Source organism: Pelophylax lessonae (assembly GCF_965119305.1).
Source record: "Pelophylax lessonae genome assembly, chromosome: 6".
NCBI classification, from domain to species: Eukaryota; Metazoa; Chordata; class Amphibia; order Anura; family Ranidae; genus Pelophylax; species Pelophylax lessonae.
This window is the reverse complement of record NC_138773.1, coordinates 300,451,447-300,478,051: the sequence shown is the minus strand read 5'-3', so window position 1 is coordinate 300,478,051 and position 26,605 is coordinate 300,451,447. Positions and strand designations below refer to the sequence as shown.

The window sequence follows — 26,605 nt, the reverse complement described above, 5'->3', positions numbered from 1 at the left end:
GCATACCACTATTGTAGGAGGCTTTGTTCAGACTTGCTAAAAATGTCCTGAAAACTGCTGACGGGACGGGATTCAGAACACGGAGATCTGGCACAAGTCTCCGGCTCTTTAAATGTCATCGAAGAGCCACCAGTGGCCCTAAATATATGACCATTGTCTGATCTTTGCTGGTAAACACAGATCTAGACAGCATCACCTACAGAAGCATCTACAATGCATCTGGCAACTTTTAAAGGCACAGTCTAATTTTTTTTTTTTTTTAAATGAACCCCTTTACATTTGCTGGAGTCTTAAACAGGCTGTAATGCCTGGTAAGAGGCATGAAATGAAATGTTGGGTTTACATATTCCTTTAAGTGGAGGTATTTAAAGCCCAACTCCCGGTATCTCAAAAAGCCTTCCTTGCAGTGGGGCTGTGCTCATGCTGCACGGGTTCCCTGTTCGTTTGGTCTAGGGGAAGAGTAAAAGCACTTCTACTTACCTGATCCTTCGCTCCTCCAGGAGGAGACGCTCCCCCATGATCCAGCAGTGGATTGTCCCTTAGCGTTATGTCCAATGCAAGGCTATGAACCCTAGAGCAGGGCTGTATTTTGGCCTAGGCCAACAAGGCCCAGGCCTAGGGCAGCACTTTGCAGGGGGGCAGCAAAAAAGCCGCCTCCCCCTTCCACCCAAGACTATTGGCCACTGGTTGCTAGAGCGGCCTCTCTCATTCCCCCCTCTCTCCCGCTCTTATCCCCCTCTCTCTCACCCCTCTCTCTCTCTCACCCCCTCCCTCTCGCTCTCTCTCATCCCCCCTCTTTCTCTCTCTCTCTCATCCCCCCTCTTTCTCTCTCTCTCTCATCCCCCCCTCTCGCTCTCTCTGTCTCTCTCATCCCCCCTCTCACTCTCTCTGATCCCCCTCTCACTCTGTCTCTCTCATCCCCCCTCTCGCTCTCTTTGTCTCTCTCATCCCCCTCTCGCTCTCTCTGTCTCTCTCATCCCCCTCTCGCTCTCTCTGTCTCTCTCATCCCCCTCTCGCTCTCTCTGTCTCTCTCATCCCCCTCTCACTCTCTCTGTCTCTCTCATCCCCCCTCTCACTCTCTCTGTCTCTCTCATCCCCCCTCTCACTCTCTCTGTCTCTCTCATCCCCCCTCTCACTCTCTCTGTCTCTCTCATCCCCCCTCTCGCTCTGTCTCTCTCATCCCCCCTCTCGCTCTGTCTCTCTCATCCCCCCTCTCGCTCTCTCTGTCTCTCTCATCCCCCCTCTCGCTCTCTCTGTCTCTCTCATCTCCCCTCTCGCTCTCTCTGTCTCTCTCATCCCCACTCACCCTCCCCATCTCTCTCCCTCACCAACCCCCCCCTCTCGTGAGATCTCAGGGGTTCATGCTGGGACTTGTAGTCCTTCAATTTTGGAGGGAGCCACATCCCTTATGAAAAGGAGTGGGGCAAATTTACATAGGAGGGTGCCCAATTTTAGTCTTGCCTAGGGCAGCACAAAACCAAAAAACACCACTGCCCTAGATTACCTTAGACCGCTGGAGTGTAGAGAAGGTGAGGGAACCAGTCTAGCAGCATGGAGGAGAGGAGGATCAGGGAAGCAAATCTACTTTACCGGTTCCCCTAGACCTAAACAGGCAATTAACACTTGCAGTGCAGGAGCAGCCCTATTGGATAGAACCATTTTCAAGTATCCAGGAGTTGGGCTTTAAAGGAGAAGTAGGTTGAAATTTGCGCTTGTTAAACTTTACAAATAGAGGTAATGATATAGGAGGGGAGGATGAGTGTTGCGGTACAGATATACTCTCCTATATAGAGAAAACAGGTATTGCTGGATCTTCTACACACATACCTTGCTAGGTAATTAGTCAGATGTGCACCTAGGAAATCCAGCGTTACCTGGAAGTGTTGAATGATGAAGAATCTGACGGAATCTGCACCACTGGAATGGAGGGGAGGAAGGAGACACAAGGCACTGGAGAGGCAAGAACAATCAGGGCCGGGACAAGGGGTGGGCAGAAGGGAAGGATGCCCTGGACACAGTGGTATCATGTGAAATTAAGGGGTACCACGAGAAGGATGGGGTTGAGGAAATTTGTGTTGGAGGGAAGAATTTCAGGGGGTAAGTTTTGTTCTAGGAGGGGGAGTGTGCGAAGAGTGGTGATTTAGGGGGGATTTGTGTTGGGAGGGCATTAGGGGAGGAAGATTTGTGCAAGGTGGGGATTTGAAGTAGGGGAAAGTATACTTATAGGGGAGATTTCAGGGGGCTGAGGACTTGTGCTAGGAGGGGTGAATTTTTTATAGGAGAGGGCATATAGATTTGTGCCAGGATGGGGGATTTCAGCAGGGAGGTGGATTTGTACTGGGTGGAGAAAGACATGCTGCTGCTGACACATAATGCCAATACATCTTGAAAGGGGGGGGGGGGGGGTCGCAGTTTGGCATGTTTACCCTAGGCTCCAGGTGATCTTGGGTATTCAAAGAGAAAGTTTGACCGCACTCAGGAGTAAACAAACTGGATGCGTTTATTCCCATAGACTTAAATAAACAGGTGCGTCACACAGACATGGGACAGGTTGACGCGTTTCACGATTCTACTGATCATATGGTTTGGTTATGAGTAAGCAATCTGTAGAATCATGAAACGCGTCAACCTGTCCCATGTCTGTGTGATGCACCTGTGTATTTAAGTCTATGGGAATAAACACATCCAGTTTATTTACTCCTGAGTGCGGTCAAACTTTCTCTTTGAATACCTGACAAATTGGATGGCGGATCCGACCAGCACCGGAGTGCCTCGCCTCACCTGAGCGGCTTTTTTCTGTTTGCTACAATTGTTTCTAGGTGATCTTGGACAATCGGCAGTGCAGCTTTACAGCGGAACTTCGCGCAAAAGGAGGAGAAGTTCTTCTTTTCTGCCTTCTCCCCCTTCCTCATTATTTTGGGCACTTTTCTTTTAGTTGGGGGGAAGCGGGTACCTAGTTTTGATAGGTTCCCACTCTGCCTAGGCAATCTGAACGGAGGTTCAACCCCCCCCCCCAGCCCTTTTTTTGCCTGGAGCCTTCTAGGACACATCACAGGTCCCAGAAGGCTGCTGGACCATTCATAAAGGGTAGCAGTGGGAGGCTGGCTGTGAGGCCACAAGGAGTTACACCCGGCTTCCCACACTAGACATGGCGGCACCAGGGATCCAAAGACTGGCCTAGAACCGGCCCAGGTGAGGACAGCATTGGATCCCTAGACAGCTGAATGTCCTTTAAATTAAAAGTCAGCAGCTACAGAATTTATAGCTGCTGACTTTTAATTTTTTTTTTTTGGGGGGGGGGGGTGAAAACCCCCAGAATTTTACATATAAAAAAGTCATAATATCAAAAAAAAAAAAAAAAAAAAAAAAAAAGACAGCAGGAGACACTCACCCTTTTGTCAACGTTCACAGCAATCAAAAGGCAGAAAACTGTTTCCAGAGATCACCAACAAAAGAATGGAAACTTTTTGGTAACTGTTTGTAAACAAAGTTTGGAATGTAAAATGTAGCGCCTCCTGGTGGTCAGGATTACAGACTCAAGCCATAGTACACTCCTCTTCTGAACAAGGTCTCCTCTATTTGCAGCTCTCTGCAGATCCTGAAAGTTGAATATAGAGACAAGTTATAAATGGACGACACATATAGGATACATGAGAGTTCTAATCACACCACACCGTATCTTTCCTTCAACACAGACAGCCTTCCGTGGCACTCAGCCCATAGTAAAGGCTAATCTCTAATACGGATAATCCCAGCGTGGAAGGCCGATAATCGCAAACTGTTAAGCAGTTTGTAAAGCCCCTCAGACCTCTGCTGATCTCCCCGAGTCTGGTTGTCATATGAATGTGTCCGGACTCCTGCCCCATATACAGTATCTCACAAAAGTAAGTACACCCCAGCACATTTTTGTAAATATTATATTATATCTTTTCATGTGACAACTCTGAAGAAATGACACTTTGCTACAATGTAAAGTAGTGAGTGTACAGCTTGTATAACAGTGTAAATTTGCTGTCCCCTCTAAATAACTCAACACACAGCCATTAATGTCTAAACTGCTGGCAAGAAAAGTGAGTACACCCCTAAGTGGAAATGTCCAAATTGGGCCCAATTAGCCATTTTCCCTCCCCGGTGTCATGTGACTTGTTAGTGTTACAAGGTCTCAGGTGTGAATGGGGGAGCAGGTGTGTTCAATTTGGTGTTATCACTCTCACTCTCTCCTACTGGTCACTGGAAGTTCAACATGGCACCTCATGGCGAAGAACTCTCTGAGGATCTGAAAAAAAGATAAATGTTGCTCCACATAAAGATGGCCTAGTGTATGTCATGCTGAGATCCCGGTGTCTGGTTGTCCTATGAATGTGTTCTGTCCTGTGTATGTCATGCTCAGATCTGTGTCTGGTTGTCCTGTAAAGGTCATGCTGAGAACTGTGTGTCTGGTTGTCCTATGAATGTGTCCTGTATATGTCATGCTGAGATCTGTGTCTGGTTGTCCTGTATATGTCATGCTGAGATCTCTGTGTCTGGTTGTCCTATGAATGTGTTCTGTCCTGTATATGTCATGCTGAGATCTCTGTGTCTGGTTGTCCTATGAATGTGTTCTGTCCTGTATATGTCATGCCGAGATCTCTGTGTCTGGTTGTCCTATGAATGTGTTCTGTCCTGTATATGTCATGCTGAGATCTCTGTGTCTGGTTGTCCTATGAATGTGTTCTGTCCTGTATATGTCATGCTCAGATCTCTGTCTGGTTGTCCTATGCATTATCGTCCTGTGTTGCTCTTCCCTGCATGTGTCATCATTTTATATACTTTGTTCCTGTCTGTCCTGTTTTAGTGGTCACAGCTGATCTCTGTGCACATAAAATGAAGACACACTATATCTTGTCCTGTACATTCAGCGTTCCTCTACGTCTGTCTCTTCATAGTCCTAACCTGTGTACAGTGATGCTGCTCTGAGCTGGTCATACCTATGTCACATAAAGCCAGGTATGCCCTTCTATACAGAACAGGGACTGTCACTGACCTGGGTGCTGCAGCAGCTGCATGCTCGGTGTCACCCCATGTTTCCCCCTCCCTGGCCAAACTGCAGCAGCTGCATGCTCGGTGTCACCCCATGTTTCCCCCTCCCTGGCCAAACTGCAGCAGCTGCATGCTCGGTGTCACCCCATGTATCCCCCTCCCTGGCCAAACTGCAGTAGCTGCATGCTCGGTGTCACTCCATGTATCCCCCTCCCTGGCCAAACTGCAGTAGCTGCATGCTCGGTGTCACCCCATGCATCCCCCTCCCTGGCCAAATTGCAGCAGCTGAATGCTCAGTGTCACCCCATGTATCCCCCTCCCTGGCAAAACTGCAGCAGCTGCATGCTCGGTGTCACCCCATGTATCCCCCTCCCTGGCCAAACTGCAGCAGCTGCATGCTCGGTGTCACCCCATGTATCCCCCTCCCTGGCCAAACTGCAGTAGCTGCATGCTCGGTGTCACCCCATGTATCCCCCTCCCTGGCCAAACTGCAGCAGCTGCATGCTTGGTGTCACCCCATGTATCCCCCTCCCTGGCCAAACTGCAGTAGCTGCATGCTCGGTGTCACCCCATGCATCCCCCTCCCTGGCCAAATTGCAGCAGCTGAATGCTCAGTGTCACCCCATGTATCCCCCTCCCTGGCAAAACTGCAGCAGCTGCATGCTCGGTGTCACCCCATGTATCCCCCTCCCTGGCCAAACTGCAGCAGCTGCATGCTCGGTGTCACCCCATGTATCCCCCTCCCTGGCCAAACTGCAGCAGCTGCATGCTTGGTGTCACCCCATGTATCCCCCTCCCTGGCCAAACTGCAGCAGCTGCATGCTCGGTGTCACCCCATGCATCCCCCTCCCTGGCCAAACTGCAGCAGCTGCATGCTCGGTGTCACCCCATGTATCCCCCTCCCCGGCCAAACTGCAGCAGCTGCATGCTTGGTGTCACCCCATGTATCCCCCTCCCCGGCCAAACTGCAGCAGCTGCATGCTTGTTGTCACCCCATGTATCCCCCTCCCTGGCCAAATGCAGCAGCTGTGAGAATATGTAATTGATCTTACCATAAAGTATGCCAGACACAAGGAGCGGCAGCGGGACAGCTGTCAACACAGACTCACACTGATAAGGCAATACAGCCAGCCCTTCTATACTGGGCCCGGGCTTCATCAGTTCAAAAGCAGGACTCGGGCGGCTGCTAAGAAGGGCCAGCAGTATTGCCTTAATGCTTACATTAATGCAGTGCTGCTGGCTTCTACTTTTCTTTTCTCCCTCCATCAGCGCTGCAGGGGGATCAGTTCTAGTATCTGTGCTCCCTTCTGCCTGGGACCCCCCTGTGTTCCCCATTCCCCGCAGTGATGTCAGTTTCACTCCCCTATAGCGGGCAGATGCTGAGGGCACACAGGAGGGTTATTTCAGGATGGTGAGCGGGTGGCTCACTATCCTGAATGAACACACCATTCTGAATGAACACAATGAGAGATTATTACTGATCGTTCCCTGTGGGGATGCAGATATTGCCTCGGTGCCACTATTCACTTGAATGGGTCTTGTTGGATGGGGGTATAAATTTCTTCCATGGCTTCAAAACAGAGAGCATCGCTGCCACTGCATTTTAGCAAAAATATCATTTGATATTTTCAGAGGAGGGGGCCCTGTCAGGTAGGCTTAACGGGACCCCGTTATTCCTATCCAAAGCCCTGCATACATGTAGCACTGCCCCCATAGGTACTGCTGGATACTATCTTTATGGGCTGCCCTGGTTACCAGCACATATTTACTTAGGAAAGTCTCTGAATCCTTCCTGGTTCCCAAAGGCTCGACACATGAATGAACAGTCTAGGGCAGGGATTCCCAAACTACAGCCCTCCAGTTTGTTCAGGAACTACAATTCCCATCATGCCTAGTCATGTCTGTGAATGTCAGTTTTACAATGCTTCATGGGATGTGTAGTTCTGCAACATCTGGAGGGCCTTAGTTTGGGAATCCCTGGTCTAGGGTGTTTGTTTTGTTGTTTTATTGTTAATTTGTGATGGGAGAAGGGAATAGTGGGATACTCCAATTGAACTATTCATATGGTTTGAGGTCTTCTATCTTCTGATCTCTGTTGGTGGATATTAAACAGCCAGGCTGTTAGTTCACCCTGCCACTAGGATGAATGGGGTTAAGTCTTTTGTTCTGCTGGCTCTCTGACTAGACGACTTGAGGGACGATAATCTATCCTCAGGACACTCTTACTAGCATCCTCTTCCCACTGAAACCTGTCCAGTAAGAGCAGGGGTGGCCCCCCTCAGGTCAGGCCCATTGACACGAGTTTCTGTACTCACAATACTGTAGAAACAGATCCTCCAGTGTCTCCCCTCTCAGTCAGCTTCCCTGGACCTCTGGGTTCAGCTCATCACTGCTACTCTTCCGGCCCTCAGGGTGACCTCCTGAGACCACATGGTACCTCTACAGAGGAGGAGGCAGCCACCCCTCCCTCCGGGACTCCGCTCTCCTACGAAAGACCTCGAGCACATGTGCTCCTGGCTTTTATACAGCATCCCAACATGCACCAAGGCAACCTGCCCTCTGCCAATCATGAGGACTGTATTAAAAGCCTATGCACCCATTTGTCATGTTTCCCCCCACTGTCCAACATGCCTCCCTATTGGACCAGTGTGCAACACTCTCTAGACTGAATGAATCGCACAATGAGCAGACCTCACTAACAGATCCTGCTCTCTGGTAGGCAGAGAACAATATAGATTTACCTGCAGCCCCTCTGGTAAGCAGACAGAGCTTAAAACTATACTCTCTCACTATCACCTACCTAGGAGGGGGCTACATACACTACTAGGGAGCAATGCTGAGGATACAAGGTATAACTGTAGCAGCAATAACAATAATAATAATAGCAAAAAATAATAAACTACTTAGGGAGCAGTGCTGGGGATACAAGGTATAACTGTAGCAGCAAAAACAGTAATAATAATAATAATAACAAAAATCAATAAACTACTAGGGAGCAGTGCTTTGCAAACAAGGTATAATTTTTTGTAGTAGTAATATTAATAAACATAATATTTTAGATAATAACAAAAAGATTAATACTCTTGCACACAATTACTATATAAACCCAACACAAACTTCTATCTACTTTAGGGCCAGTTCACACCATAGAAACGCAGTCCGGATGCATTCCAGATGCTTTTCTACATGCGTGTTTTTGACACTTTGATACGTTCCAGTGCGTTTTTTTTGGTGCAGACCAGTGTATTTTTTCACCCTCTTTTTTTATAACCTTAAAGCGGTTGTAAACCCTAAAAAAAAAAAAAAAAAAAAAAAAAAAAAAAAAACCCTGCAAAGGCATAATGAGCTAGTATGCATCGCATACTAGCCCATTATGTGTAACTTACCTTAGAACGAAGCCCCGACACGGACCCCCGGACATCGCTGCGGGCGCTGGCATGATCCCTCGCCGTCTCTTCCGGGTGCGGCGGCTCCGGCGCGATGATTGGCCGGAGCCGCGATGACGTCACAGTTTGCCATGCGCGCGGGAGTGATTTTCCGGCAAGCTCCCGGCAAACTAATTGAAGGTCCCCCCGGACCTTCAGAGCGCATGCGCCGCTCGCGCGAGCGGCTGCATGCACTGTAAATATCTCCTAAACCATGCCGGTTTAGGAGATATTATTTGTACCTACAGGTAAGCCTTATTATAGGCCTTATTATAGGCTTACCTGTAGGTAAAAGTGTCAAAAAGCGGGATACAACCGCTTTGAATAAGGAAATGTATTCTAGTGCGTTCCGGTGCATTGCAGTGCGTTTTTGATGCATTTTACAGCATTCCAGTGCAAGAAAAATGCAGCATATTCTACTTTTTTTCTGGAACTGCGAGCAGTGGTGTGAGCTATGCCATTGAAGATCCATATAACCTACTTTCCATGCATTTTTGATGCAGGGGAAAAAAAAAAAAAAAAAAAACACGCACTGGACTGCATGTGGTGTGAACTGGCACTTAAAGAGGTTGTAAACCCATATATTTTTTTTTTTTTTTGTAACCTGAAAGAGAAACACATAATGAGCTAGTATGCACCGCATACTAGCTCATTATGAAATACTTACCTTAGAACGAGCCCCTGCCGTGCCGCCTGCTTACCTGTATGACGGGCGACATGTCCAGTCGCCCGTCTTCCGGGATCGCGGCATCCGGCCATCTGATTGGCCGGAGCTGCGGTGACGTCACCCCCGGCGGTCACGGCACAGGGCTCCGAAGGAACGGCACCAGCGGCCGTTCCTTCAGAGCGCATGCGCCAGTGACGTCACTGGCTGCATGTAAGGTAAATATCTCCTAAACGGTGCATGTTTACAGTACCTATAGGTAAGCCTTATCATAGGATCACCTATAGGTAAAAGTTGCAGAGAAGGGTTTACTTCCTGTTTAAAATACCTCTGTAGAACTACAAATCCCAGCTGTCCCATCCGGTTTTAGCAGAGGAGACAGTCTGGGATTTAGGACTGCATTAGGTATACCAGCTTCATGTCAGTCTGTAGTAGAAGTTCAGAAGGCAATAAATCTACATGGCTGAGCTGAGCAGTGACAGCTGAGCACATTCTGCTTACTACACAGAGGGGGGGGGGCTGTGACCAGCAATGTTCCTGAGGTCTCCAGCCCTTTTATATTGGAAACTTTATAGTTTAACAGACTCCCCAATGGGCCCCCCTCCCTTCCTACCCATTATAGCATCTGCATGGGCTGCTATGGCTATTGTTACCCCGCCATGTCCTGTCTATATGACCAGCTCTCCCCATGTCTGTCTGGTGACATAACACCGTCCTATATATGTTGACGTTTCCATGTCTGTCTAAAATTATATACACTATATTACCAAAAGTATTGGGACGCCTGCCTTTACACGCACATGAACTTTATTGGCATCCCAGTCTTAGTCCGTAGGATTCAATATTGAGTTGGCCCATGCTTTACAGCTATAACAGCTTCAACTCTTCTGGGAAGGCTGTCCACAAGGTTTAGGAGTGTCTATGGGAATGTTTGACCATTCGTCCAGAATTGCATTTGTGAGGTCAGGCGCTGATGTTGGACAAGAAGGCCTGGCTCGCAGTCTCCGCTCTAATTCATCTAAAGGTGTTCCATCGGGTTAGGGGACAGGACTGTGCAGGTCAGTCAAGTTCCTCCACCCCAAACTCGCTCATCCACTTCTTTATGGACCTTGCTTTCTGCACTGGTCCAACTCATTTTGTGGAGGGGGGATTATGGTGTGGGATTGTTTTTCAGGGGTTGGGCTTGGCCCCTTAGTTTCCATGAAAAGAACTCTTAAGACGTCAGCATACCAAGACCTTTTGGACAATTTCATGCTCCCAACTTTGTGGGAAAAGTTTGGGGATGGCCCCTTCCTGTTCCAACATGACTGCGCACCAGTGCACAAAGCAAGGTCCATAAAGACATGGATGAGCGAGTTAGGGGTGGAGAAACTTGACTGGCCTGCACAGAGTCCTGACCTCAACCCAATAGAACACCTTTGGGATGAATTACAGTGAAGACTGCAAGCCAGGCCTTCTCCTCCAACATCAATTTCTGACCTTGCAAATGCACTTCTGGAAGAATGGTCAAACATTCCCATAGACACTCCTAAACCTTGTGGACGGCCTTCCCAGAAGAGTTGAAGCTGTTATAGCTGCAAAGGGTGGGCCAACTCAATATTGAGCCCTACGGACTAAGACTGGGATGCCATTAAAGTTTATGTGCGTGTAAAGGCAGGTGTCCCAATAAATAGCTGTCCCCTAAAAATAACAACACAAAGCCATTAAAGTCTAAACTGCTGGCAACAAAAGTAAGTACACTACCAAGTTAAAATATCCAAATTGGGCCCAATTAGCTATTTTGTCTCCCCGGTGTCATGTGACTCGTTAGTGTTACCAGGTCCCAGGTGTGAATGGGGAGAGGGTGTGTTAAATTTGATGTTATCGCTCTCACTCTCTCATACTGGTCACTGGAAGTTCAACATTGCACCTCATGGCAAAGAACTCTCTGAGGATCTGAAAAAAAGAATTGTTGCTCTACATAAAGATGGCCTAGGCTATGAGAAGACTGCCAGGACCCTGAAACTGAGCTGCAGCACGGTGGCCAAGACCATACAGCGGTTTACCAGGACAGGTTCCACCCAGAACAGGCCTTGCTGTGGTCGACCAAAGAAGTTGAGTTCACATGCTCAGAGTCATATCCAGAGGTTGTCTTTGGGAAATAGACGTATGAGTGCTGCCAGCATTGCTGCAGAGGTTGAAGGGGTGGGGGGTCAGCGGCAGCCTGTCAGTGTTCAGACCATACGCCGCACACTGCATCAAATTGGTCTGCATGGCTGTCATCCCAGAAGGAAGCCTCTTCTAAAGATGATGCACAAGAAAGCCCACAAACAGTTTGCTGAAGACAAGCAGACTAAGGACATGGATTACTGGAACCATGTCCTGTGGTCTGATGAGACCAAGATAAACTTATTTGGTTCAGATGGTGTCAAGCGTGTGTGACAGCAACCAGGTGAGGAATACAAAAGACAAGGGTGTCTTGCTTACAGTCAAGTATGGTGGTGGGAGTTTCATGGTCTGGGGCTGCATGAGTGCTGCCGGCACTGGGGAGCTACAGTTCATTGGGGGAACCATGAATGCCAACATGTACTGTGACATACTGAAGCAGAGCATGATCCCCTCCCTTCAGAGACTGGGCCGCAGGGCAGTATTCCAACATGATACCGAACCCAAACACACCTCCAAGATGACCACTGTCTTGCTAAAGAAGCTGAGGGTAAAGGTGATGGACTGGCCAAGCATGTCTCCAGACCTAAACCCTATTGAGCATCTGTGGGGCATCCTCAAACGGAAGGTGGAGGAGCGCAAGGTCTCTAACATCCACCAGCTCTGTGATGTCATCATGAAGGAGTGGAAGAGGACTGCAGTGGCAACCTGTGAAGCTCTGGTGAACTCCATGCCCTAGAGGGTTAAGGCGGTGCTGGAAAATAATGGCAGCCACACAAAAATATTCACACTTTGGGCCCAATTTAGACATTGTCACTTAGGGGTGTACTGACTTTTGTTGCCAGCGGTTTAGACATTAATGGCTGTGTGTTGAGTTATTTTGAGGGGACAGCAAATTTACACTGTTATACAAGCTGTACACTCACTACTTTACATTGTAGCAAAGTGTCATTTCTTCAGTGTTGTCACATGAAAAGATAGAATAAAATAGTTACAAAAAGGTGAGGGTGTACTTTCTTTTGTGAGATACTGTGTGTATATATATATATATATATATATATATATATATATATATATATATATCGCTCTATCTATCTATCTGTGTGTGTCCATGTGTTGGTCTATCCTATATATGTTGATGTCCATGTGTCTGTATGTCCTATAAATGGTGCGGTTCATATGTCTGGTCTGTTATGTGATGCCCCTATGTCTGCATAGGAATATGGTGTCCCTATGTCTGTCCAGTGTATTACAGTCTGCTTTGGTTGTCCTATCTGCCTGACCAGATCTCCCCATGTCTGTCTGGTCACCCTAGGCCTCTAATGTTTGGCTATGTTATATGTACTGATGCCCCCAATTTCTGTCTGTCCGTCCTATGTAGCTGTATGCGTCTGTCTGTCTGTCTGTCCTATGCAGCGGTATGTGTGTGTCTGTCTGTCCATCCTATGTAGTGATAGGTGTCTGTCTGTCCATCCTATGTAGTGATATGTGTCTGTCTGTCCATCCTATGTAGTGATATGTCTGTCTGTCCGTCCTATGTAGTGATATGTCTGTCTGTCCGTCCATCCTATGTAGTGATAGGTGTCTGTCTGCCCATCCTATGTAGTGATATGTCTGTCTGTCCTATGTAGTGATAGGTGTCTGTCTGTCCTATGTAGTGATAGGTGTCTGTCTGTCCTATGTAGTGATAGGTGTCTGTCTGTCCTATGTAGTGATAGGTGTCTGTCTGTCTGTCTGTCCTATGTAGTGATATGTGTCTGTCTGTCCGTCCTATGTAGTGATATGTGTATGTCTGTCCGTCCTATGTAGTGATAGGTGTCTGTCTGTCTGTCCGTCCTATGTAGTGATATGTGTCTGTCTGTCCGTCCTATGTAGTGATAGGTGTCTGTCTGTCTGTCCTATGTAGTGATATGTCGGTCTGTCCATCCTATGTAGTGATATGTCTGTCTGTCCTATGTAGTGATAGGTGTCTGTCTATCCTATATAGTGATATGTCTGTGCCCTCCTGCCCCTCGATGCCCCGTATGTCTGTCTTGCCATGTGATGACGTCACTCAGGCCCCCCTCGTACTCACCGGTCTCCTCGTTGCTCTCTGACTCTTCTCTCTTCTGGACGGTTTATCAGCTCTGCCGTGATGTCACCGTCAGCTGAGAAGAAAGGTCCAGAATATACCAGGCGAGCCTATCTACGCCGCGACCAATCAGCCGAACCTAGCCGTCCCACGGAGCTTGCTGATTGGGCTAGACCAGAAGGAGGGCGGGGCGTGGGCTGTCGGCGCCGCACACTGCAGAGTTGTTGTGCGGATTGTGTGTGGGAGGAGCCGGGGCGGGGCCATCCTTGTGATACATTCCGCCTGGGATACACACAGTGCAGAGAGATGATACATGGAGAGTGCGAGAGGATACATTGTATTCTGTACTGTATTCTACACACTTCACTGTCCAATCAGATCATTCAATACAACACCTCTAACATTTTATATTAACCACTCCTGGACTGGAAGGATTTGCCCCTTTAACCACTTAAAGACCGAACCCATTTTTGACACATTTTGTTCACAAGTTAAAAATCAGTATTTTTTACTAGAAAACTACTTAGAACCACCAAACATTATATATATATATATATTTTTTTTTTAGCAAAGACTCTGGAGAATAAAATGGCGGTCATTGCAATATTTTTTGTCACACAGTATTTGTGCAGCGGTCTTTCAAAAACATTTTTGGGGAAATTTTTGGGTGATTTTTTTGAAAAAAATTACGAAAAATTACATTTCACTGCATTTAAAAAAAACTAAACAGTAAAGTTAGCACATTTTTTTTGTATATTGTGAAAGATGATGTCACGCCGAGTAAATAGATACCCAACATGTTACGGTTTAAAATTGCGCACACCCGCGAAATGGCGACTAACTGCAATCAATAAAAATCTGCATAGGCGACGCTTTAAAATTTTTCAACGTTTTTTTTTTAACCACTTTAGCCCCGGAGGATTTGGCTGCTCAAATACCAGGGCATATTTTGCGTGTCGGCACTGCGTGACTTTAACAGACAATTGCGTGGGCGTGCGACGCTGTACCTAAACGAAATTGACGTCCACAAACAGAGCTTTCTTTTGGTGGTATTTGATCACCTGTGCGATTTTTTTTTTTTTTTTTTTGCGCTATAAACAAAAAAAGAGCAACAATTTTTAAAAAATAACAATATTTTTCACATTTTTTTTATATGAAATTCTCAAAAAAAATTTAAAAATCAAAATTTTTTTAAATTTTAGGCCAATATGTTTTCTGCTACATATTTTTGGTAAAAAAAATCGCAATAAGCGTATTTTGATTGTTTTGCGCAAAAGTTATTGCGTTTAATAACTACGGGAAAGATTTATGTAATTTTTATTGTTTATTTTTTTCCTATTTATTTAATTTATTTTAATTTTAGCACAGTTTTAAAAAAAAAAAAAAAATCTGATCACTTTTATTGCTGTTACAAGCAATGTAAACATCCCTTGTGACAGTAAGGCAGTGACAGGTACTCTTTATGGAGGGATCGAGGGTCTAAAAGACCCCAAACCCCTCCACTGCACTTCAATGTATTCAAAATGCCGAAAACTGCATTTTTGAATACTGTCACTTTTTCAATTTGGCGCCTTTAGCAGCTGAGTAACCCGGACGTGACGTCATGGTTACGTCATCGGAGACCCGATCAAAGCCGAATCAGGCTTTGATCGGAACTCCAACCAGGCAGCGGATGCGCCGCCTGGCTGCTTGGGTCTCCCAGTGGGACGGGAGACCCGGGCAGAGCCGCAGGTGGAGGGGCGTCCCATCCCGCTCGCTGGGGTAACAATCGAGCGGCTCCTGAGCCGCATCGGTCGTTAGCGCTGGAAAGCCGACCGGTGGCTCTAAAAAATGGTTCCGGGTGATATGTCTAGCTGCAGTCATCAACCCGGTACAACCAATTAAATGCAGCCGACGTAGACCTATGTCGGTTTGCGTTAAGTGGTTAATGACTAGGCCATTTTTTGCGATTTGGCAATGCATTACTTTAACGGACAATTGCGCAGTCGTGCGACGCTGTACCCTAAGAAATTGATGTCCTTTTTTTCCCACAAATAGAGCTTTGTTTTGGTGGTATTTGATCACCTGTGCGATTTTTATGTTTTGCGACAATTCTGGGAAAAAAAACAACATTTTAAAAATAAATTAGAAATCTCATTTTGTTCATCCTTTTAGGCCGATTTGTTTTCTGCTACATATTTTTGGTAAAAAAAAAATCCCAATAAGTGTATTTTTATTGGTTTGCGCAAAAGTTATCATGTCTACAAACTAGAGGAAAGATTTTTGACTTTTTTTTTTTTTTACTAGTAATGGCGGCAATCTTCAATTTTTAGCGGGACTGCGACATTGCGGTGGACAGATCAGATCCCTAACTGACATTTTTGACACTTTTGGGGGGACCAGTGACATTACTACAGTAATCAGTGCTAAAAATATGCGCTGTTACTGTAATAATGACACTGGCAGGGAAGGAGTGACCCAAGGGTGATCAATGGGTTAAGTGTGAGCCTAGGGGGTGTTTTCTAACTGTATGGGGGAGGGACTTCAGGAATCAACACAGAGACCTGTATTCCTAAATACATGACAGGATCACAGGCGCTCTGTGTTCATTCCAGAGAGAACAACAGTCTGCTGTATTTACAACAGCAGACTGTCGTTTTCTCTCCAAGGGGAGCGATCACGGGTGCCCGGAGGCAATCGCGGCCGATGCCCCGTGGATCGGCTTCCCCGCTGTCCAATAGGGGCTGGCACGCACCCCCAGGAGCGCTCACGCGAACCCCAGTACAGGTACGTCGGTTCAAGCAGACGAGCCAGCCTGCCACAGTATATCAAGTGGTTAACCTTCATCTATTTATTACAATTTAAATATATTTTGTCTTTTGTTCATTGACAGACACAGCTCCATATTCTTCTTAAGCATTGGGTTATACTGCCCCCTACAGGGGTAGGACACTAGGCAGGAAAAGACTTGACCACGCCTATGGGCAGTTCCAGGGGATATACTCCCTCTCTCAGCTATAGGCACTCAGTTTTTTTTCTGCCTGGTCAGGAGTAAGGACCTAGTTCCTTGCTGGGATCCCTGGTCCTGGCAATTTTTTTTTACCTTCTAAATGGAAGTTTTTTTCTATCTTTGTTATTTTGTTCCTGTGTGAATCTACAACCAACTGCCAGACTGGGCGATGGACTGGATAATCTAGATCTAGGTCCCCCCAGTCTGGCCAGCAATTTCATGCAGGCCTCTGCTCCGCGCTAGGTCGGCCGTGACTTAGCCCCACTGGATGGAGGCTGGCCTGCAAGTTAAACGTCTTGCGAGGATGCATACGACCTGGGCTTGGCCTGAGTCGCAGCGTTCTTCCTGGCCTACAGCCCCCCTTTTCCTATGGAGCAGTGGTCTGTCAGGTGCGGGGCCCACCCTGTTCCTGGTATGGTAAGTAGCTTCCCCCCCTCTTCCCCTGGAGGGTTTTGGGATGAACGTGGGCCCCTACCTGGGACAGTGGGACCCTTGGGTTCCCCTCCTTCCCCCCCAGCTCCTCTAATATTTTGGGGCTGGGTTTTTCCTGGTGCGCAATGGGGGGTTGAGAAGGGTTCCCCGCCACCCTGGGGGTTGGTGACTAGGGCAGGGATGATCTCTGGGCTCCCTGCTGCAGTTGGTGGGCTGGGGGAGCGGATGGTCTAGCATCTGCGGTACGCACCTCACGCTGCCAGATCCGGCCAAAAATTTAGGCTGCGGCTTTGCAGCCTACTGGTTGGGAGCTATATGGGGCGGCCCTAGTGAGGGTGGCTGAAGCCACTACCCTCCATTTGGGCATCTGCCCTCCTCTCCGCTGCCCCTGGGTGGTCGGCTCCGCTGGGGTTTGGGCCCAAGCAGCTAGGCGTCCACAAAAATTTAGGTCACTTCTTACGGCCTACTAGGCTATGTGGCCGAGTTGGGCGCCTCCATTGGGGAGCAGCTCCAGTGAGGTTAGTTGAAGCCCCTTATCTTCTTTTGGGCATCTGCCTGGCTGGGATCCATGAAAAAATATAGGCCATGGCTTGCGGCCTACTAGGCCATGCTGCTATCTTGGCGCCTCCCTTGGAAAGAGTGGCGCTGTGGGGGGGGTGTGTTTTTTTTTTATTGCAGCCATGCCGCCATTATTGTGTAGGGAACCTGCCCCTTTTTAGTGCTGTGGGACCATCAGGGTACCCTGTCTGTGCGTCCGTGTCACGGCGGACGGCCCCCTTTGAGGGTGCTATTTCCTATTATGGGGGCCTCTATGGAGGGGCTTGGAGGGCGACCCCCTCGTTTTTTTGCAGGGTCCAGTAGGTGGTCCATTTATGGGCCCTTGGTCGGTGTTCTCTTTGATGATTGCAGTCAGTGGCCCTCCCCTGATTGTTATGTTTTCTGGGTGAGCTTAGTATATAGCGCCCCCGCCCTCCCCTGCCTCATCTGTCTTATCAGATCCTGAGTCTGTTTCGGTTGTGAGTCACTCTACTGGGTCTGCGTCCACGCCTTCCTGAGTGCTCATATGGTGGGGACATAGGCGTGCGCAGCCTATGGCATTAGGGTGTGCACCTCAAACCAAAGCTCAAACACATGTGCGTGTGTATATGTGTACATGTGTATATATATATATATATATATATATATATATATATATATATATATATATATATATATATATACATACTATATATATATATATATATATATATATATATATATATATATATATATATACACACACACACACACTTTTATAAATAAATGTAAACAAACATTTTAAGCTGTATTAAAACATTTTTAATTAAATAAACAAGTATCAATGTAAAAAAACATTATTCTTTGGATGGTGTCAGTAGAGCAGTGAACAGTGTCAGTAAGGCAGTGGATGGTGTCAGTAGGGCAGTGGATGGTGACAGTAAGGCAGTGGGTGGTGTCAGTAGGGCAGTGGATGGTGTCAGTAGAGCAGTGGACGGTGTCAGTAGGGCAGTGGACGGTGTCAGTAGGGCAGTGGACGGTGTCGGTAGGGCAGTGGACGGTGTCAGTAGAGCAGTGGCCGGTGTCAGTAGAGCAGTGGGCAGGGCCAGTGAGCAAGTGGAGGGTGTCAGTAAGCCAGTGGAGTGTGTCAGTAGGGCAGTGGAGGGTGTCAGTAGGGCAGGGGATGGTGTCAGTAGAGCAGTGGACGGTGTCAGTAGGGCAGTGGACGGTGTCAGTAGAGCAGTGGGCAGTGTCAGTGAGCAAGTGGAGGGTGTCAGTAAGCCAGTGGAGTGTGTCAGTAGGACAGTGGAGGGTGTCAGTAGGGCAGTGGAGGGTGTCAGTAGGGCAGTGGAGGGTGTCAGTAGAGCAGTGGAGGGTGTCAGTAGAGCAGTGGACAGTGTCAGTAGGGTAGTGGACGGTGTCAGTAGGGCAGTGGATGGTGTCAGTAAGCCAGTGGACGGTGTCAGTAAGCCAGTGGACGATGTTGGTAGAGCAGTGGATTTTTTTTTATAATCTAATTTTACAATTTTATTATTTAACAGCCTTGTTTGGGGGCTTTGGTAAAATATCAGAGGTCTAAACAGACCCCTAACATCTCACTTTTGAGACAAAGAAAGGGACCGAGGACAGAGATTCCCCAGTCCCTATCTCTGCAGCCTCAGCTGCACTGGATAGTGAATGAATGGGAAGTGCTCTGTGCTGAGCAGCATACCATTCATTCAGAAACAGAAGCATAGCACCCCCCCCTCCCTTTCCCCGGCAGCAGAACAGGACAGAGGACAGAGGGATGCCATCAGTGCTGCAGGGAGCCATCATGGGGTGAATCAAGACAGGTGGCAAACCTGTCTCCTCCCGCACCTGGTCCGTCCGACTTCTCTTACCTGGGTGCAGTGCTTCTTCTGAGCCGAGAGCCAGGGACTGGTGGTGGCCCTTCCTCTTGAGAACCGAGCTGGGCAACGTGGACCAGGGTGAAAAGGTGACTTTCACTTTTGGGACAGGCGGAGTAATCTTTCGTTCCGCAGCTTTTGCCTACAAATTAAAGCCCTAGCCTGCCTCAGCGGATTGATATAGAAGAGGCCGCCGCCGGGACTTTAATTGTCGGGAGCCGCAGTACGGTAGATCACTACGCCTGCACCCGAAAGTGTTTAAATAGTTCCTTTTTCTGCCCCCAGTCCTTAGCTGAAAAATGGGACTTGGGAAGATTTTTTTTTAAAATAGCTGCAGAGCCAGAGGAGGAGTTAAATTGGCAGGTCCTGGCAGAGCGATGCACAGGGGGTTGATTAGGGTGTGCCCCGGCACACCCGGCACACCCCGTGCGCACGCCTATGGGTGGGGATGATTCCTCTGCTCCTCTAGCGCGCATGAAAAGGCGCTGGTGGATGCACTGATTGTGTCAGTTCCTGAAACTTCAAAAATGGAGGATGCAGCTGATGCTGTGTCAGGGGCGCCAGTCCCTTTTGGCACCCACAGGCCCTCAAAAGGGGCCAGGGTGTTTCCCTTTTCCGCTTCCTTTGACAACATTGTCACAAACTAGTGGGGTTGTCCACAATGCACTCTTGTGGTCCCTAAGCATTTTGCTATGCTGTATCCTTATGAGGATTCCCTGCTTAAAAAGTGGATGGTCCCACCTGTGGTGGACTCGCCAGTTTCCAGGTTAAATAAAGCTATCGTAATTCCAGTTGAGGAGTCCCGCCTTTAAAGATCCGGCTAGCAGAAGGGTGGAGGCTCTGGCCGCCATATGTTCACTAGGGTGAGTTCAGCACTTAGGCCGGTATTTGCTTTTGCCCTTGTGTCGAAAACTCTTTGGTCCAGAGGCTACAGTTTATCTGTGATGGCTCTTTGGATGCTGCTCTATTGATTCTAGGCTGCCTGTATCAGCAGTGGTCCTTCGGCGTATTATCTGGCTGAAATGCTGGTCTACAGTATTAGACTTCTAAGAAGGCCTTCTCTGATCTTCCCCTTGTAGGGGATCACCTTTTTGGAGCTTCCTTGGATGACATCATTAAGGGTCTTACAGGGGGGAAGAGTACTTTTCTTCCGCAGGCTATCAAGGAGCCCCATCCTAGACGTGGGCCATTCTTCTCGGGTCATAAGAGGCCTTTTTCATCCCTCAAGGTCTCAAAACAAGGGGTCAAAGCCCTTCAGGGCCTCCACCCGAGGTTCCAAGAGGACCTGGTCTGGCAAGCCACGAGTGGGCTCTTCCAGACCTGCGGACAAGGCTTCCTCTGCATGAAGGGGTGCCCTCACCCGTATCTGGGGTGGGGGGATGTCTTCGCTGGTTTCCGGATCCGTGGACCTCCATGATACAGGATAAGTGGGTCCACTAAGTCATTTGGTCTGACTTCAAGATCGAGTTTCGGTCTTATCCTCCGGAAAGGTTCTTCCCTTCCAACCTGCACTTGTCCACAGATCGCTTACAGGGTCTCTTTGGGGCAGTGCAAAACTTGTTACTTCAATGGGGTGATTGTTCCGTTTCTGACTTTGGAACAAAATCAGGGGTTTTACTCAAAGCTCTTTACAGTTCCCAGAAAGGAAGGCAAGGTACGTTCAATTCTGGACCTCAAGGCGCTAAACTGCTTTGGGTACAGAAGTTCCGAATGGAGTCCATTCACACGGTATATACAGTATATATTTTTTTTGTAAATATGTAATTTTATCTATAATCTTGATTTCTCTGTTGTGAATGTACAATATACAGATATATGTAAAGCACTGCGTAATAAATAAAATTGAAAATAAAATACATTTCAAACCCCAGCAAGAATGAGGTACCCTCATCTGCCTTCAACCCTCTGATAATGCATCACGGCGCATGTTCTGTAGATTGCCCCGCAGCCTCCTGGGATACGTGACATAACTATCCCAGGATGCTTTGGGGCATTATAGATAACATGAGCTGGGACACATCATCAGGGACAAGCTGTCTCTTCCTGGTTCTAGCAGCCTGCCCCCTGATGATGATGCGCTGTGGTCAGCTGCAAGAACCAGGAAGAGACATCCAGCTTCCAATGAAGTAAAAGATGGTGGCGGTGCGGGACCAGGCGCACAGCAGCTGATTGCAACAGAACAACACTGGATTTGCTGGGCATGTTAGTATGTTTATTGAAGATAACCCAACATAAAAGGTAAGTTGGGATTAAAAGAAAATAAGAAAGAGGAGTGAAGGTTCTCTTTGAATTGTATGTAAACCCTAACAATTAAAGGAGAAATGGATCACAGGATTGCAGTTGGTTCTGCATTCCTGTGACCCGCTTTCAGCAGGCTGAAGCCTGGTGTAGGCTAATGTCACAGAGCCAGTCCAGGTTCAGAAAAGATTGTGACCATATGGTTGGGATCTGCCCACATGCCTGGACTGGCACCCGGCTCAGCCTCTCAGCCTGCCCCCTCCACAGCACAGCACTCCAGTAAGTAAGGGGGGGGGGGGGGCAGAGCAGACAATGGTGAATGAGAGTCATCAGCTCTCTGCTCAGGGAGCGCTGAGAACCGAGCGATTGGCAGTGTTTGATCGTTCGGTGCTCAGCCTTAGAGCCAGATGCAGCATCGGACCGATGCTGCATCCACCTAGGTAAGTATGATTCTAAAATAAAAAAATTCCCATACTTCTCTTTTTTTTTTGCAAAAAAATAAAAAACCCAGTGGTAAATAAATAAATACCACCAAAAGAAAACTCCATTTGTGGAAAAAAAATGATAAAAATTTAATATGGGTACAGTGTTTCATGACCGCCCAATTGTCATTCAAAGTACGACAGCGCTGAATGCTGAAAATTGGCCTATGCAGGAAGGGGGTAAAAGTGCCCAATGTTAAGGCGGGTAAAGTGGCCATCTTCACTGGCCAGGCCAGGATGACGTGACTCCTGCACATGCACATGGGGTTCCTTCATCCCGGGGTTCTAAAATTTAGTCGGACCCGTGAAAATTCCGGACCCTCGTCACTTCCGGGGACGCTCCGTCACCACCAGCTGCTGCGAGCCCTGGTGCGCATGCGCACAAGGCATTTTGAAGGTCCGATGAAATTCTAAGACTTGCGAACAGCTGACTGAGAGGAGGAGGGGCTGAGGTGGGACCAGGGGCAGACTGGCGACTTTAAGCCCAGGAGGCAAGTACAGACCAGATGCCCATGGTGCAGCAACTCGGCCCCCTTCCCACTCTTCCTCTTCCCATCCTCCTCCTCACTCCCATTCCAGGCTGAAGCTCTGCTCCAGGTACTCTCTACTCACCTGCTGAATCCGGGTTCCCAACCTGGCCAGCAGGGGATGGTTGGGGGGAGCTGGGACAGCTCAGTTGGGGCTGCCTGGCGGAGGAGATTCTCCAGTGGGGCATGGAACCGGCCTCTGCTCAGACACAGCTTACACCATCCATGCTAGAGGGAGGGCTGCGCTCTTTCCTTGTCTTCATCCCGCACTCAGTAGGTCAGCGGTGGAGACTTTTTCTTCCCCTCACCAGGAATCCTTTAGGCATGTCTGTGGCAGAAGTGGTGCAGCCTTTTTACAAGACATCAGAGCGGCCCAGGGGGCAATTGCCCCCCTTCCTCCTGGCCCAGTCCTCTCCTGGGTGGGACGCATACACCGCTGCGGGAAAAAATTACAACACCGATGATAAAAAATGTTTAGTATTTTTTTTTATCATTACTATTTAGTATGAGTATTCACTTCCTTCCCGCCTCCTCTAAGTCCGCTCTGCAACATGTTCCTTGCTCGATGACGCGGCGGTGTGTGCGTCCCACCTCAGCCCCTCCTCCTCTCACTCAGCTGGTCATAAGTCTTAGAATTTTATCGGACCTTGAAAATGCCTTGTGCGCATGCGCACCTGGGCTCACATCAGCTGGGTTATGACGTAGCGTCACCGGACGTGATGAGGGTCCGGAATTTTCATGGGTCCGACTAAATTTTTGAACACCGGCGGAGAATAATGGCAGGAATGTACACTGAGCTGGGCATGTGCCTTTACTGCAGCGCATTGCAAGCCTTTCCAGAGCTGCCTTGTACAGAACCGCTACGTGTCCTTTTTTTCTGTGCATTAACGTGTACTGAAGTCATAGGACAAAAAGCATTCTGAATATTGTGTAGGCTGCAATCTCAAACACTGACCTTTGCTGGCTTTGAGTGATGTCTGTACAAAACTCCTGGATACTGGGGCAAAACAAACTTCTTCCTAGCTACAGGTTCAGGTTTTAGCCAGATTTTCTATTCATTGTTCTTGGACTGGATATGCTTGAGTAAAGCAGCGGTAGGCCATGCAGGGCACATTAACCACTTAAGGACCAGGCATATTTCTGCCACTTGTTGTTTACAAGTTAAAATCAGTATTTTTTGCTAGAAAATTACTTAGAACCCCCAAGCATGATATATTTTATTTAGCAGACACCTTAGAGAATAAAATGGAGATCGTTATGTCTTGCCCAAACCGGACAAGGATCATAGCATATGCGACAATTATCGTCCGATCTCATTGATTAACTCTGATTTAAAAATTTTGGCGAAAATTATGGCCACTAGGCTTGGCTCCTTTTTGGCTCAATATATACATCCCGATCAAGCTGGGTTTGTCCCTGGTCGACAGACTTCGGATCAGACTAGACGGGTTGTAGACATCATCACAGCTATTCAATCAGATTGGGACGGAGGGGGTAATCGTAGAGGCATGCTCCTCTCCCTAGATATTCATAAAGCTTTTGACTCCCTGTCGTGGGAATACCTTTTCGACGTGTTGACCAGATTTGGATTCGGCGCTCCCTTTCTCACGTTGCTGCGGACCCTATATAGTACACCCAGGGCGGTTCTTAGGCTGAAGGGCTTCTCCTCGGACTCTATCCCTATCTGTAGAGGTACCCGACAGGGCTGCCCCTTGTCCCCTCTCCTTTTTGTCCTAGCACTGGAACCTTTAGCCATTAAAATTCGTGCTTCACCGGACGTGCGGGGGGTGGTGTGCGGGGGCGTCGAACACAAGTGCGCCCTTTTTGCGGACGATATTTTAGCCATTGTCTCCTCGCCCGTCACGACTTTACCCAACTTATTTGCGCTATTGGATGCGTTTGCGCTTGTATCAGGATTGCATGTAAGCCAAACGAAATCCCAGGCACTAAACATCTCCCTGGAGGGTCGCACTGTGGACACACTTAGGAAATCTTTCAAATTTGCATGGTGCACGGACTCTATGCCCTACTTAGGCATTAATTTAACCCCATCCTTGTCTACACTCTACACAAAGAATTATCCTCCTCTGTTTACACGCCTGAAGGGTGACATGGATAAATGGTTGATTCAGCCCCCTTCGTGGTTTGGCAGACTATACTCCATCAAGATGAATGTCCTTCCGAGGGTGTTATATCTGTTCCGCACTCTGCCAGTCGCGCTAAGGCGGTCTGACCTGCTCAAGTTTCAGGGTCACGTCCTTTCCTTTATCTGGGGGAACAGGAGGCCTAGGGTGAACAAGAGGACGCTGTACACCCCTAAAGTCAGGGGTGGTCTGGGGGTACCGGATCTGCTGAACTATTATTATGCTGCACAGTTATCCCAGTTGGTGAGATTCCACTCGGAGGGGGCCCGGATGCCCTGGATGGAATTGGAGGCTAGCTCGGTTCCGGGCCTGGCAGTCTCCCATGCAATGTGGTTATCGCCTAGGGATCGTCCCCCCATCCTGTGCCCAGCCTTGTCTCATTCTATGGCCATTTGGGATCGTTTGACCAGAACACATGGCTTTAGGTCCCCACATACCCCATTGGCCACTATTCTTAACAACAGCGGGTTCCCCCCGGGTCTCTCCCCCAGATCTTTTCAGTGGTGGACGAACAAGGGGCTGCTTCGCATAGCGGACTTTTGTGATCATAGGGGTATCCTCAAATGTCAGCAGCTGATAGAAAAACATGCCCTGCCTGACACTGAGTATTATAGGTATGCACAGATTGATCATTACCTGCGATCCCTGTCTCGCCTGTCCGATCTGACTACCATGACCTCCATGGAATTTTTGTGCCGCAAATACGATAAATTACGGGGGTATATTTCCATGATTTATAATATGCTTATGGACTCGCCCCTGAAGCTTCCATACATGGAACGATGGGAGGCGGATGTCGGGGAGGTTGTGGAGTTGGCGGACTGGCACGACATGGCTCGAGAGGCTTCCAGGTCTCTAGTTAACACTTCAATCATCGAGGCCAACTACAAAGTGCTCCTGCGCTGGTACATGGTACCAGTCAGGATAGCATCCTTTGTGCCAGGAGCATCCTCGCGGTGTTTCCGGGGGTGTGGCCAAGAGGGTACGATGTTTCATGTTTGGTGGCAATGCCCGAAGGCCCGACGCTTTTGGATTAGAGTGTACAATTTCATCTACACCCTCACGCAAATAAACCTACTCAAGTCTCCTCAGCAGGCACTATTGGGCAAAAAGGTGGATACAGCCAATAGAGCGCAGAGGCGGCTCATAACGTTCATATTTACTGCAGCAAAAATAACAATAGCGAGATCCTGGAAGTCTCCTACGATACCATTTGAGCTGCTTAGGCACAAACTGAATTGGATTATGGTTAATGAGCGCCTGACGGCTCAACTGGAGGACAAATTGCGTGTGTTTGACAAGGTATGGGGATCGTGGATTAACTACCTCACTGGGGGTACCTGATGGACTCGGGAAGGTCTGGGGGTGGGGTGCGGGGGCGGGGTCGGGTCCAATCTTACAAATCTTTTCTCTTCTCTCTTTTCCCTTTTCTCTTCTTTTCTTGTGGCTCTATTGTCCTTTCTCTTTCTCTCTTTCTACGATTTGTCTCAGTTTACGATATGGGGTTAACAGTGGTACTGTATTCTAAGGGCTTAGTACCCCATGTCCCCAGCCCAGGCTGGGGCAAAGTTCTGTGGGATCACGATCTAGCCACTTATCCTGTGTAGTACGCACAGTGTGATTAAATGCTCGGGGTGGTTGGCCCTGTTTACCCTCGGTGAAGGTCCCTCTAGATACCTTGAGGCTCCTGTTTTTTGTGTTTTGAGGTGCTAGCCCTTGCCACGTTATGGTTTCGACCTTTTATATAAGTATTATCTAATGTTTGCTATGGTTATACCACTGTTTACGTTTATTATGCACTGATTTTTTATTATGTGTGTATATCTTGCACTATTTTTGTGAAAACTTTCAATAAAAATCATTGAAACAAAATGGAGATCGTTGCAATACTTTATGTCACATCGTCTTGTGCAGCGGTCTTACAAACGCAATTTTTTTTTGGAAAAAAATAAACTTTTTTAATTAAAAAATGAGAAAACAGTAAAGTTAGCCCAATTTTGTTCTAAAATGTAAAAGATCATGTTACGCCGAGTAAATAGATACCCAACATGTCATGCTTCAAAATTG

General features: G+C 47.9%; 1 protein-coding gene across 1 annotated transcript in view; it reads right to left on the bottom strand.

Annotated features, from left to right (window-relative positions):
• The window catches only part of DNAJB2 (DnaJ heat shock protein family (Hsp40) member B2), an 83,894-nt gene extending 70,428 nt beyond the window's left edge, over positions 1-13,466 (bottom strand). The window contains exons 1-2 of the mRNA XM_082262065.1: positions 13,328-13,466; positions 3,392-3,598 (exon numbers count right to left, since the gene is read on the bottom strand). The gene's annotated coding sequence lies outside the window, so the exon portion shown is untranslated. The remainder of the gene's footprint in view (positions 1-3,391; positions 3,599-13,327) is intronic.
• Between the last annotated feature and the right edge of the window lie 13,139 nt (positions 13,467-26,605).